General features: G+C 39.9%; 1 non-coding gene across 1 annotated transcript; it reads right to left on the minus strand.

Annotated features, from left to right (window-relative positions):
• Positions 1-2041: 2041 nt before the first annotated feature.
• LOC140822269 (small nucleolar RNA R71) lies at positions 2042-2148 on the minus strand. The gene has a single exon (XR_012115922.1). It is a non-coding gene; the product is annotated as a small nucleolar RNA R71 (small nucleolar RNA).
• Positions 2149-15029: the final 12881 nt, after the last annotated feature.

Below are 15029 nucleotides of genomic sequence, written 5' to 3' on the forward strand. Positions count from 1 at the left end.
GAAGGTGATAGGACTCGTTTTTACGTGTTTTTAGTGTTGGTTTTGAGTCGCATTCACGCATCATATTTATTTTTTTTAGTTAATTTTGCATTGTTTTAGCATTATTTAGCATTTGAATAATCTCGTGTATTCTGTGGTTATTTTGAAGGAATTGAACCAAAAAACTGGGAGAAACTTTGGCATAATATCGAAGAGGTCTCGCTAGGGGCGGTCAAAAGTGACCGCCCCAGCGAGCATTGTGGTCTGGCCGAGATTATTTTGCGCAAGTGTTTCGCTAGGGCGGTCAAAAGTGACCGCCCCAGCGAAACCAGGGACATGCTCGAGGAAGCTTATTCGAGGACCTCTCGCTAGGGCGATCAAAATATACCGCCCTAGCGAGAAGCGAGATTGAGAAAGATTTGTTTCCAAATTTTGAGGGACTCTATCCTACACCAAAACCTACACACGAGATCAGGCGCCGTTTTATCATACTTTATCAGACTTTTCATCACTTTTCTTGGAGATGAGGCTAGGAACAAAGGAGATTTCGAAGACCTCGAGATTTCCACGCGTCGTGGCCGTCATCCATCGTCATATTTAGTATTTTCATTATTCAGTATTTTATTTCTTACATTGATTGTTGGTTTTTATCATGAATTTCAGTAGCTAAACTCTAGATTTGTTGGGATTTGAGGGGATCCTACCCCGTACTCGGTGTTTAACATTATTTCTCGACATTTTTATTAGTGATTTGTTTATGCTATTGTTCTTTCTTGTTTCAATCGAAGCCTAGCTAACTTCCTTTGATTATTTCATGTTGTTAATGATTTCGATAGAATAATTAACAATACGATCAAATAGTATAAACCACGGATTTACAATTTTAGTAGATATACGGAATTGGGTACGTGTCGATAGTGATAGTTCACCCGGATGAAAGCTAGTGGATTCCTTAGAATATAATGCAATCTTGAATTGTTAAATACTTGAGGACACTTGAGTACTGAATGTTTTTTATTAGTATTAATATAGCTCGACAGAGTATATTAATTAGTCTAGGGAATTCCGTCGAATGCACGAGTAAAAGTCGAGTGTAATTATTTAAACACGAGTGGTAGGTGAACTGATAATTCCCAAAAAATTCATTTCTCATCTGATTTAATCCAAATTAATCATTGCGTTCTTGAATACGTTTTCTTTGCAATTCAATTATTTTAGTTGTTTAATCGACATTAGTTTAATCATCAACTCAACTTTATCGTTGCTAAAGAAATTTTACTTGAAAATAAAAATAGTGTAACGCAGTCCTTGTGGATCGATACTCGTATTCACTTACGTTTATTATAACTTGACTATCGTGCACTTGCGATATTTAAATCGAGCTTTCAATTATAAAATAAATTTTGGGACTATTCACTGTGCAAGTTTTGCTCGATCAAGTTTTTGGCGCCGTTGCGGGGGACTGTTGATTCACAATTTTTTATTTTTCATTTAAATTCTTTAGTATTATTTATTTTATTGTTATTTGATACTCTCATTGTGGTGCAGATTTTTCTTGTGGTGCATGTGAAGATCACTCGAGTGTAAGCTTGAGCCTTTTGACCCCGAGATCGAACGTACAGCTAGACGTCAACTACAGCAGCAAAGAGCGAAGGAAAGAATGGAAGGCGATCAACAAAGAGAGGAGCCAAGGCGTATACCGATGTTGGATTATGCACAGCCATCTCTTGATGGAGCACGTCCAAGCATCGTAAGACCAGTCATCCGAGTTAATCAGTTTGAGATCAAGCCAGCTATCATTCAGATGATTCAGAACACTGTCCAATTTGGGGGAAGTTCACTTGACGACCCTAATTCTCATATAGCTGACTTTCTTTAAATTTGTGATACTTTTAAGTTTAATGACGTGTCTGATGATGTTGTTCGTTTGCGTTTATTTCCATTTTCACTGAGAGATAAAGCTAAGTCGTGGTTAAACTGTTTGCCTGTAGGGTCTATTACTACATGGGAGGATATGACAAAAGCATTCCTGATCAAGTACTTTCCTCCGTCGAAGACTATGAAGCTTAGAGCCGACATTACTTCTTTTGCTCAATATGAGCAAGAGTCACTTTACGAGGCATGGGAGCGCTACAAGGACTTGTTGAGGAGATGTCCACACCATGAGCTGCCTCTTGGGTTAGTTGTTCAAACTTTCTACTACGGTCTGATTACTCCTAACCGTACTATGATTGATGTTGCTGCATGTGGTAACTTACTGAGAAAAACTGCTGAGAAAGGATATGAATTATTTAAGGAAATGGCTGCTAGTAGCTATCATCCTCAGTCTGATAGGCAGAGACGATGTGCTGGAGTTAATCAAGTTAATGATTTGTCGGCGGTTTCAGCACAGTTAGAGGCTTTGAATAGAAAGATTGATGGGATGAGCATGAGTGGGTCGGCTATGCGTCTGCAAGAAATTTTCTGTGATAAGTGTGGGGGTGAGCATGACGTGCAGGATTGCCAAGATGGCAATCCATTCTATGTGCCTGAGGGAGCACCGGTAAAACAAGTGGGATTCCAGAACCATCCTAGAAATGACCCTTATTCGAACACATATAATCCGGGATGGAGGAATCACCCAAACTTTTCATGGGGAGGTCAAAAAAATCAAAATTGCCAACAAAGAGGTCCACCATATGGGATGCACCAAGGATTCAAGCCAGAACCGCCTCGGGAGGAGAAGTCCAATTTAGAGCAAATGATGACTAAATTTATTTCTGCAACAGAGACGAGATTTCAGAACCAAGATGCATCCATAAAGGGGTTAGAGAATCAAATCGGACAATTGGCTAAGTTGATTTCTAATAGGGAGCAAGGAGCTTTGCCAAGCAACACGGAAGTTAACCCAAGAGAACATGTGAAGGCTGTGGAATTGCATAGTGGAAAAGCACTCGAGTCTAATGAGGAAAAGACCAAGCACAGTGAGGATGAGGTGGAAACTCGAGGAGGTAAGTCTTCTAACTCTACATCTACACCTATTGCACAAAATAAAATTGTCATCCCTCCATCTTTTCCTGCAGCAATGAAGAAAGCTAAATTAGATGCACAATTTGGTAAATTTCTTGAGATATTTAAAAAATTGCATATTAACATTCCTTTTACTGATGTTTTATTGAATATGCCAAGTTATGCAAAAATTTTGAAAGATATCTTAGCGAATAAGCGGAATCTAGAAGATCATATGATTGTGAATTTGACTGAGAATTGCTCCGCTTTAGTTCAAAACAAGATGTCTCCTAAGCAAAAAATCCAGGGAGTTTCTCTATACCTTGCATTATTGGTGACATTAATTTTCATAAAGCTCTATGTGATCTTGGTGCGAGTATTAATCTGATGCCTTTTTCTGTGTTTGGGAGACTGGGATTAGGTGAACCCAAGCCAACTAAGATGTCGTTGCAGCTGGCTGACAGATCTGTCAAGTATCCACGTGGGATTATCGAAGATGTTTTGGTGAAAGTGGATAAGTTCATTTTTCCTGCAGATTTTGTGATACTGGACATGGAGGAAGATTTAGAGATGCCTTTAATCCTAGGGAGACCGTTTCTGGCTACAGGGAAAGCGCTAATTGATGTTGAAGAGGGGAAGTTGAGACTGAGAGTTGGAGAAGAAGAAATTATTTTTGATGTCTTTAATACTCTCAAGCACACAATGCAAAATGATAGTTGTTTTCGTATTGATGTCTTGGATTCTCTCGTTTGTGATTTTATGCAGGATGGATTGAAAGAACCATTGGAGGCCACTCTCACTACTGAAAAGCAGGAGGACGAGCTAGACGAGAAAAAGATGGAGATGGTAGCTCACTTGAATGCCATTCCACCTTAGAGAAAGCAAGTGAGGCTTAGACTAGAGGAATTGGGAGATAGAAAAGATTTGATGCCTCAAAAGTCAAGCCTAGAGGAGACACCTACTTTGGAGCTCAAACCACTACCTCCACATCTCAAGTACGTATATTTAGGAGAAGATAATAAATTGCCTGTTATTATTTCCTCTTCTTTGATAGATGATATGGAGAGTAAGCTCTTGAGAGTCCTTAAGAAGCATAAAGGAGCATTCGCCTGGAAGGTTTCGGACATAAAAGGGATAAGTCCTTAGATCTGCATGCATAAAATTCTGATGGAAGATAAATACTCACCTCTAGCACAACCACAAAGGAGACTCAATCCAAAGATGCAAGAGGTAGTAAAAGCTTAAACAATTAAACTTCTGGATGCAGGTGTTATCTATCCTATCTCTGATAGTGCGTGGGTAAGTCCTGTACAATGTGTGCCTAAAAAGGGTGGGATTACTGTTATTACTAATGAAAAAAATGAGTTGATTCCCACTAGAATTGTTACGGGTTGACGTGTGTGCATAGATTATAGGAAATTGAATGATGCAACCCGTACAGATCACTTTCCCTTGCCATTTATCGATCAAATGATTGAACGATTAACAGGTCATGAATTTTATTGCTTTTTAGATGGATATTCAGGATACAATCAAATCACAATTGCACCTGAGGACCAAGAGAAAACTACTTTCACTTGCCCTAATGGTACTTTTGCGTTTAGGCGTATGCCCTTTGGTTTATGCAATGCACCTGCAACATTTCAAAGATGCATGACCGCTATCTTTCATGACATGACTGAAAATGTCCTTGAAATTTTTATGGATGACTTCTCTATTTTTGGCTCCTCATTTAATGAATGTTTAGAGAATTTGAACTTGGTGTTAGTTAGATGTGAGGAGAGCAATTTGGTGTTGAATTGGGAGAAGTGTCATTTTATGGTTCAAGAGAGGATTGTGTTAGGACACAAGGTATCAGAGAATGGAATTGAGGTCGACAAAGCCAAGATGGAAGTAATCAAAAACTTACCCCCACCTTCATCAATAAAAGGAGTTAGAAGTTTCCTAGGGCATGCTGGTTTTTATAGGCGTTTCATTAAAGATTTTTCCAAAATTGCTAAACTTTTATCCTCTTTGTTGATGAAAGATGCTGAATTTAATTTTGATTCTACTTGTCTGCATGCATTCGAGATACTCAAGGAAAACTTGGTGACAGCACCTGTTCTGACTGTCCCTGATTGGGAGTTAACGTTTGAGGTGATGTGCGATGCTAGTGATACAGCTGTGGGTGCGGTGTTGGGTCAAAGGAAGAACAAGGTATTTCATACCATCTACTATGCAAGTAAGACTTTAAATGATGCTCAATTGAATTACGCTACTACTGAAAAGGAATTGCTTGCTATAGTATTTGCATTCGACAAATTTCATTCATACCTTGTTCTGTCTAAAGTAACTGTGTATACAGATCATTCCGCCCTGAAATACTTGCTTGCTAAGAAGGATGCGAAACCTAGGTTAATTAAGTGGATTTTATTATTGCAAGAATTTGATCTCGAGATTCGAGATAAAAAGGGTGTGGAAAATGTAGTTGCTGATCATCTGTCTAGGCTTGAGCATGTTAAAATTAAGGGCAGTGACGATGATATAGATGACTGGTTTCCTGATGAACAATTGCTTGAGGTAAATGCGTACCCTTGGTATGCCGATTTTGCAAATTTTCTTGTCACTGGCACACCTCCACCTAATTTATTGTTTCACCAAAGAAAGAAATTCTTTTCAGACGTGAAATATTATTTTTGGGAGGAACCGTTTTTGTTTAAGATCTGTGCAGACTCCATGATAAGAAGATGTGTGGCGGAGGAGGAAACCAATCAAATTCTGAACCATTGTCATGACCGTGAGGTAGGTGGTCACTTTGGACCCATACGGACGACATCTAAGGTACTTGAATGTGGATTCTATTGGCCAACTCTTTTTAAGGATGCTCGTTTGTATGTTCTCAATTGTGATAGATGCCAACGCACAGGTAATATTTCCAACCGTCATGAGTGAAAGCGGACCGGTTACGGTGGCCGAAAACGCAACGGAAGCATAAAATATACGAAAATAACATGAAATTTTTGGCCACCTTGATTATTTGTGCAATATTTACAAAAGCTACAAAAACATGCATAGGATGTTTTAGAATTTTACCTATCAACTTCAAGAAGTTGATGATGGCTCCAACTTAGTTGACTAGCAACTAAGCTCTTCTTTGGCAAGATAAGTCTACAAGCTTCCTTCCTCCAAAAATTAGGCCCACCACTTAACAAGGTAAATCCCCTCAAGTTTTGCACTAGAAAAACTTGAGGATTTTTCAAAGAGAATGATTTTTGCTCTCCAAAAATTGAAGAACAAAAACTTGAAAAATGAGAGAGAAAAACTCCAAGAATTTTCGGCCAAGTGAGATTGTGTGGAGTGTGGGAGACTAGCCTAGGTTGTTGTGTAAAGTTGTCTATCAAAAGTTGCATGCTTTTGGAATTTTTTAATAAAAAGTAAACAACAACCTTTTACCTCCCAAGCATGCAAATCCTAGCATGTCTCACATATATTATATGGTTTTTAACACATTAAAAACCATAGACTAAATTTTATTATCTCAAACACATTTGAGATTAATTAAATATTACTTGATTTTACTCAAGTCCCACTAGTTAAATAATTATTTAAATTGAGCTCTACAAGACTCAATATTATTTAATTAATTCAACACTTGAATTAATTTAATTATTTAGACTCTACTAGGTCCACTAGTGTTTAATTAATTCAACACTTGAATTAATTTAATTTAGTCCACAATAATGTTTATGAAAATCACAATTTTCAACTACATTATTTACTTGACCAAATTTTAATCTTAGGAACACTTCCATAAATTAAAATTTATATTTCTCTCATAGAAGTCATACTTCTAATTTTCTTTACGCTTATAAACACATTTATAAGCCGTTCAACACATTGAACTATTTTACTTCTCATCGGGATTTACTAAGCAAGTACTTGTGTGGCCCTCAATGGTTCATTGATACAACTAGCCGTGGGTTCACATCTCAATGTGATTCGGACTAAACATGTCCTTATACGAGCATACCCCAATTGCTCCATTCTTACTTATCAACTCCTTGATATTAAGAACGTCAGAACTCAAGTCTGATAGTACCCAACCAATCACGTTAAACGCCTAGCAGCATCGCTTACGTGATTCCCTAGGTATCACATGATAGTGCCTGCAAGAACCATTCAATTATGGTTAGCGTACAGTACGGTCCCTTCAACTCATATATCCCGACCGATTCGACAACTATTGGTTTATCGAGAGTTGTCAATGAATCGATACTATGTGTCATATTGTGGTTGCATCGATGGTGTAATCTATGAAACCCCTTCATAATTACCACCATACTCTGATCAGAGATTTCAACCCACACATACATGAAAAACACATAGGATATCCATACCCGTAGGTAAGCGGTGAATCCCCGGCTATAATGCATCGACTCCTATATGTTTCGCCGTAACACCCAACCTTGCCACCTGATGACCCCATAAGATTCGGTAAACAAGTCAAAGTGAAACGCTAGCATATAGAGTCTCAATGTTGTCCCGGGTCATAAGGACTAATGGTGTACAACCATAAACTAGGACTTTTCCACTCGATAAGTGAGAACCACTTGGAAAGTCCTTTATAGAGGGTTGTTCAGTGCACTCTACCAGGAGCACCTATCTGCATGCTCGGACATCACAATGTCCCCTACCAATGAAACATGGTACTCACATCGCAGATACTAGTCTCTAACTCGAGCGGCCTTTATCCTTCTTAGTGGCGGCTGAATCGACTAGGAACGGTTTAGAATATACAGTATTCCAAATATGAGTTTCATGATACTCATCATATGAGCATCTCATATTCTTTCTACTATTTGTATATTCAAGGACTTTATCTATGCAACTAGCATGGGTACAAAGATAAAGATGCGCCAAATTAATAAATTGAAATATTATTAAAATAAAGATCGTTTATACAAAGAGTTTCATTGTGAACAGTCGGCCAACACTTGGCTCGACGTGCACCTACTCTAACAATCTCCCACTTGCACTAGAGCCAACTACCTATATACTTTAGACCCATTGATTCGCGATGCTTCTCGAACGATGGTCCTGGTAAAGGCTTAGTTAGTGGATCAGCAACATTATCTGCGGAGCCGACTTTGTCAATCACGACATCTCCTCTTTCCACGATCTCTCTGAGGATGTGGTACTTTCTCAATACATGTTTGGACTTCTAATGAGACCTTGGCTCCTTCGCTTGAGCTATGGCTCCCGTGTTGTCACACATCACCGGGATAGGAGCAACTCCATTAGGAATGACGCCCAACTCTTGGACGAAATTCCTAATCCAAACAGCCTCCTTTGCTGCAGCCGATGCAGCAATGTATTCTGCCTCAGTGGTGGAATCCGCAGTACTGTCTTGCTTGGAACTCTTCCAAGAGACAGCACCACCATTGAGCATGAATATGAATCCGGAGGTTGACTTCGAGTCATCAATATCGCTTTGGAAGCTAGAGTCGGTATAGCCTTCCAATTTTAGTTCTCCACCCCCATAGACCAAAAACAACTTATTGGTCCTTCTCAAATACTTGAGGATGTCTTTCACAGCTTTCCAGTGTGGAAGACCAGGGTTGGATTGATATCTACTCACTACACTTAGTGCAAATGCCACGTGAGGACGTGTAGATATCATCCCATACATGATACTACCAATAGCCGAAGCATACGGAATTCGTGTCATCGCCGCTATCTCTGCATCAGTCTTGGGAGACATAGACTTGGATAGGGACACGCCATGACACATTGGTAGATGTCCTCTCTTGGACTCATCCATCGAGAACCGCTTCACGATGGTATCAATGTATGTGGACTGGGTGAGACCAAGCAATCTTCTTGATCTATCTCTATAGATCTGTATTCCCAATACAAAAGATGCTTCACCCAAGTCCTGCATTGAGAACTTACTTGCTAACCATATCTTTGTTGATTGCAACATTCCTACATCATTCCCGATGAGTAGAATGTCATCAACATAAAGAACAAGGAATGTCACAGCACTCCCACTGACCTTCTTATACACACAGGGTTCCTCAGGATTCTTAGTAAAACCAAACTCTTTGATTGTACTATCGAATCTGAGGTTCCAGCTCCTCGATGCCTGCTTAAGACCATAAATAGATCTTTGAAGTTTGCATACCATATGCTCACTTCCGATGGATGTAAACCCTTCAGGTTGAGACATGTAAATTTCTTCCTTAATATCCCCATTAAGGAAGGCTGTCTTCACATCCATCTGCCATATCTCATAGTCATACCATGCAGCTATGGCTAGCAATATCCTAATGGACTTGAACATCGCAACTGGAGAAAAGGTTTCCTCATAGTCAACACCTTGTCTTTGAGTATACCCTTTTGCTACCAATCACGCTTTGAAGGTCAATACCTTCCCATCCGCCCCAAGTTTCCTCTTGTAAATCCATTTACACCCTATGGGAACAGTTCCCTTAGGTGGATCCACAAGATTCCACACTTGGTTCGAATGCATGGAATTCATCTCAGATTCCATTGCTTCAAGCCACTTGGATGAATCAGCATCCGATAACGCTTCCTTGAAGGTCCTTGGATCACATCCAAGATTAGGCTCATCATGGCCCTCTTCAAGAAGCAGACCATACCTCATAGGTGGTCTCGAGATCCTCTCGGATCTCCTAGGAGCTTGTATCTCCTCACTTAGCTCATTGGGTGTGGGTTCTACAACTGTGGGTGCCTCTCGAACCTCTTCGAGTTCTATCATCTCGCCTTTTCTATCTAATAGAAATTCCTTTTCCAAAAAGGTTGCGTTCCTAGAAACAAACACCTTTGTTTCTTGGGGATGATAGAAATAATATCCAATGGAATTTCTTGGATATCCCACAAAGTAGCATAAAATGGATCGACTATCCAACTTATCTCCCACTGTCTGCTTCACATAAGCAGGACACCCCCATATTCTAAGATAAGAATACTTGGGAGGCTTACCCATCCATATCTCATATGGAGTCTTGTCAACTGCCTTTGTATGGACATTGTTCAACAACAGTGCCGCTGTTTCAAGCGCATATCCCCAAAAGGATGGCGGCAACTCCGTGAACCCCATCATAGACCGAACCATGTCCATCAAAGTCCGGTTACGACGCTCCGAAACACCATTCAACTGCGGTGTAGCGGGCGGAGTCCACTGCGAGAGAATCCCATTCTCTCTAAGATACTCTTGGAACTCGGCACTCAAGTACTCACCACCTCGATCCGATCGAAGTGTCTTGATGCTTCGTCCCAATTGTTTCTCTACTTCACTTCTGAATTCTTTGAACCTTTCAAAGGCTTCAGACTTGTATTTCATCAAATACACATACCCATACCTCGAAAAGTCATCGGTAAAGGTGATGAAGTAGGAATGTCCATGCTTAGTGGTGATGCTAAGTGGACCGCACACGTCGGTATGGATCAAATCCAATAACCCTTTGGCTCGCTCCGCATGGACCTTAAAGAGAATTTTGGTCATCTTTCCTTTTAGACAGGATTCACAAGTCGTGAGAGCATTAATATCGGACATATCAAACATGCCAACTCCCACTAGCTTGTTCATCCTTCTTAGGGAAATATGACCTAATCGAGCATGCCATAATTGTGCCGAATTAAGAGTATCTTGTTTGCGATTATTTGTTGTTGTTATTGTTTGGACATTTTTAAGTGGAATATCTTTTAATTTTAAGGTGTAGAGATTGTTTTCAAGTTCACCGGTACCAACTAAACATTCATTCTTGTAAATATTGCAAACACCTTTGCCAAATAAACAAGAAAATCCATCGATATCAAGCATATGAATGGAAATAATGTTTTTGATCAAGTCTGGTACAAATAAAACATCTCTTAAAACCAAATTAAAATCATTGTTCAAACATAAATAAACATCTCCCACAGCCTTGGCAGCAACCCTTGCTCCATTGCCCAACCTCAAGAAGGTCTTACCTTCCCTGAGCTTCCTACTTCTTCCCATCACCTGCAAATCATTACAGAGATGTGAGTCACAGTCGGTATCCAATACCCAAGAAGTAGAGTTAATGGAGATATTCACTTCAATGTAGAACATATCTTTGCCAGAACCCTTCTGCGCAAGATATTCCATGCAGTTACGCCTCCAATGTCCAGGCTTCTTGCAGTGGTGACAGATGTCAACAGTCTTCTCAGCCTTGGCTGGCGCGGCTGCCACTATGGGACTCGGAGTCTGCCTCTTCAAGGGCTCGCTCTTCTTGGGGCGCTGGAAAGAACGCTTCTTTCCCTTCCCATGTGGACCGGTCTTCGTGCCAGATGAAGAGCCCACATAAAGAACCGACTTCTCCTTCTTGATGGTGGACTCAAAGGTCACAAGCATGTTCACCAACTCTTCAAGGCTGGGCTCGAGCTTGTTCATATTGAAGTTCACGACAAAAGGATCGAAAGAGCTAGGCAGTGACAACAGTAGCACATCCGTGGTCAACTCTGATGGCAAGATCAAATCCATGCCCACGAGCTTGTCCACGAGCCCAATCAACTTTAGGCCATGCTCATGGACCGAAGTCCCATCTCGCATGCGTAAAGTGATGAGCTCCTTTACTGTGGCATGCCTCAAAGGCCGAGTCTGCTCACCGAAGAGCTCCTTGAGGTGCAAATGAATGTCAGAAGCATTCTTTGCATCCTCGAATCGCCTTTGCAGCTCATCGTTCATCGAAGCTTGCATGTAACACTTGGCCTTCAAGTTATGGTCGCACCAATCCTTGTAGGTCTGCAGTTCCTCGGGACTGCAGTCAGTCGGAGCCTCATCAGGGGGCGACTCAGTCAGTGTGTATGCGATTCTCTCCGAGTTTAGGACGATCTTTAAATTTCTTAGCCAAGTGATATAGTTTGGTCCGGTTAGAACGTGTTTTTCGAGAATAACGGAAAACGGGTTGCGAATTGATGACATTGTCACAGATTTGTACTGAAAAGTAAAACAGATAAATGTTATCGCTCCCACTGTTTTGACATTTTCACTACCCTCTAGTGAAAACGGGAAACACTTTCCTCAGTAGGTACGTAAGGTCCAATTAGCGAATTGTGATCCCGAATAATATCGGCCATCACAACTCCTAAAAGGTAGTTTCCAATTGCATCGCCATGCAACCCTCTACGTATACTTTTGTCTCACGTTTGATTAGGACCCAATAATATGACGTCGTTCATCTTTACGTGTCAAGCCTAACCCATCGATATTGAACCTTAATGGACGGTCGCCATGAGTTCCCTCAATAATATGAGCCGAAATCATGGGAGTTCCACGTAGTTCACATCACCATGTCAATGGATGTCACAGCTTTCCGGCACCCAGGGCCCCCTCAATAATATGAGCCGAGCCCCGAGTACGGGTAGCGTTCATCATGCATCCATTGTCGATGGAAGACAAGGAAATTATAAACAAATTTATAATTCCCCTTTTCGGACTTGATATTAATTTTGAATCTTATTCAAAATGAGGGTTTTTTAATTTTGAAAGGTCTCATCATTAATTGTATTTTAAAAGCTCGCCATGTTTGATCGTATGTTTGCCGGATTCATGCAAATTTGTTATTATAATAATAATAACGCACATACTCATTATTTATAACATATCATGCATATATTATAAATAGAAAACAGTACAAGGATGATCAATTGCCCCAAAACTAATGGTCCGTGTGAGCCAAACACGGGCCTAGGTCCAATCCTAGGGTAAATGCAGGGATGCAATGCAACTAAATTATTACATTAGCATCCAATATTACATGTCTTCGATCTTCATAATCACCAAGGCCACCATCTTCCAATCTTGATCTTCCACTATTCTAATATTTACAATTAAATATCCATGGCACATAGGGATACATCTCATGGGCGTGGGAACGGGCCATAAACCAAGCCCACTTTATAAATTGATAATTATTACAATCATACAACACAAATATCCTAGCATACACCTAGCAAATTGGGCTTGGGCTTTTGGGAGGAACCGTTTTTGTTTAAGATCTGTGCAGACTCCATGATAAGAAGATGTGTGGCGGAGGAGGAAACCAATCAAATTCTGAACCATTGTCATGACCGTGAGGTAGGTGGTCACTTTGGACCCATACGGACGACATCTAAGGTACTTGAATGTGGCTTCTATTGGCCAACTCTTTTTAAGGATGCTCGTTTGTATGTTCTCAATTGTGATAGATGCCAACGCACAGGTAATATTTCCAACCGTCATGAGTGAAAGCGGACCGGTTACGGTGGCCGGAAACGCAACGGAAGCATAAAATATACGAAAATAACATGAAATTTTCGGCCACCTTGATTATTTGTGCAATATTTACAAAAGCTACAAAAACATGCATAGGATGTTTTAGAATTTTACCTATCAACTTCAAGAAGTTGATGATGGCTCCAACTTAGTTGACTAGCAACTAAGCTCTTCTTTGGCAAGATAAGTCTACAAGCTTCCTTCCTCCAAAAATTAGGCCCACCACTTAACAAGGTAAATCCCCTCAAGTTTTGCACTAGAAAAACTTGAGGATTTTTCAAAGAGAATGATTTTTGCTCTCCAAAAATTGAAGAACAAAAACTTGAAAAATGAGAGAGAAAAACTCCAAGAATTTTCGGCCAAGTGAGATTGTGTGGAGTGTGGGAGACTAGCCTAGGTTGTTGTGTAAAGTTGTCTCTCAAAAGTTGCATGCTTTTGGAATTTTTTAATAAAAAGTAAACAACAACCTTTCACCTCCCAAGCATGCAAACCCTAGCATGTCTCACATATATTATATGGTTTTTAACACATTAAAAACCATAGACTAAATTTTATTATCTCAAACACATTTGAGATTAATTAAATATTACTTGATTTTACTCAAGTCCCACTAGTTAAATAATTATTTAAATTGAGCTCTACAAGACTCAATATTATTTAATTAATTCAACACTTGAATTAATTTAATTATTTAGACTCTACTAGGTCCACTAGTGTTTAATTAATTCAACACTTGAATTAATTTAATTTAGTCCACAATAATGTTTATGAAAATCACAATTTTCAACTACATTATTTACTTGGCCAAATTTTAATCTTAGGAACACTTCCATAAATTAAAATTTATATTTCTCTCATAGAAGTCATACTTCTAATTTTCTTTACGCTTATAAACACATTTATAAGCCGTTCAACACATTGAACTATTTTACTTCTCATCGGGATTTACTAAGCAAGTACTTGTGTGGCCCTCAATGGTTCATTGATACAACTAGCCGTGGGTTCACATCTCAATGTGATTCGGACTAAACATGTCCTTATACGAGCATACCCCAATTGCTCCATTCTTACTTATCAACTCCTTGATAGTAAGAACGTCAGAACTCAAGTCTGATAGTACCCAACCAATCACGTTAAACGCCTAGCAGCATCGCTTACGTGATTCCCTAGGTATCACATGATAGTGCCTGCAAGAACCATTCAATTATGGTTAGCGTACAGTACGGTCCCTTCAACTCATATATCCCGACCGATTCGACAACTATTGGTTTATCGAGAGTTGTCAATGAATCGATACTATGTGTCATGTTGTGGTTGCATCGATGGTGTAATCTATGAAACCCCTTTCATAATTACCACCATACTCTGATCAGAGATTTCAACCCACACATACATGAAAAACACATAGGATATCCATACCCGTAGGTAAGCGGTGAATCCCCGGCTACAATGCATCGACTCCTATATGTTTCGCCGTAACACCCAACCTTGCCACCTGATGACCCCATAAGAGTCGGTAAACAAGTCAAAGTGAAACGCTAGCATATAGAGTCTCAATGTTGTCCCGGGTCATAAGGACTAATGGTGTACAACCATAAACTAGGACTTTTCCACTCGATAAGTGAGAACCACTTGGAAAGTCCTTTATAGAGGGTTGTTCAGTGCACTCTACCAGGAGCACCTATCTGCATGCTCGGACATCACAATGTCCCCTACCAATGAAACATGGTACTCACATCGCAGATACTAGTCTCTAACTCGAGCGGCCTTTATCCTTCTTAGT

This window comes from Primulina eburnea, unplaced genomic scaffold (assembly GCF_022965805.1).
Source record: "Primulina eburnea isolate SZY01 unplaced genomic scaffold, ASM2296580v1 ctg739_ERROPOS11973397, whole genome shotgun sequence".
Lineage (NCBI taxonomy): Eukaryota > Viridiplantae > Streptophyta > Magnoliopsida > Lamiales > Gesneriaceae > Primulina > Primulina eburnea.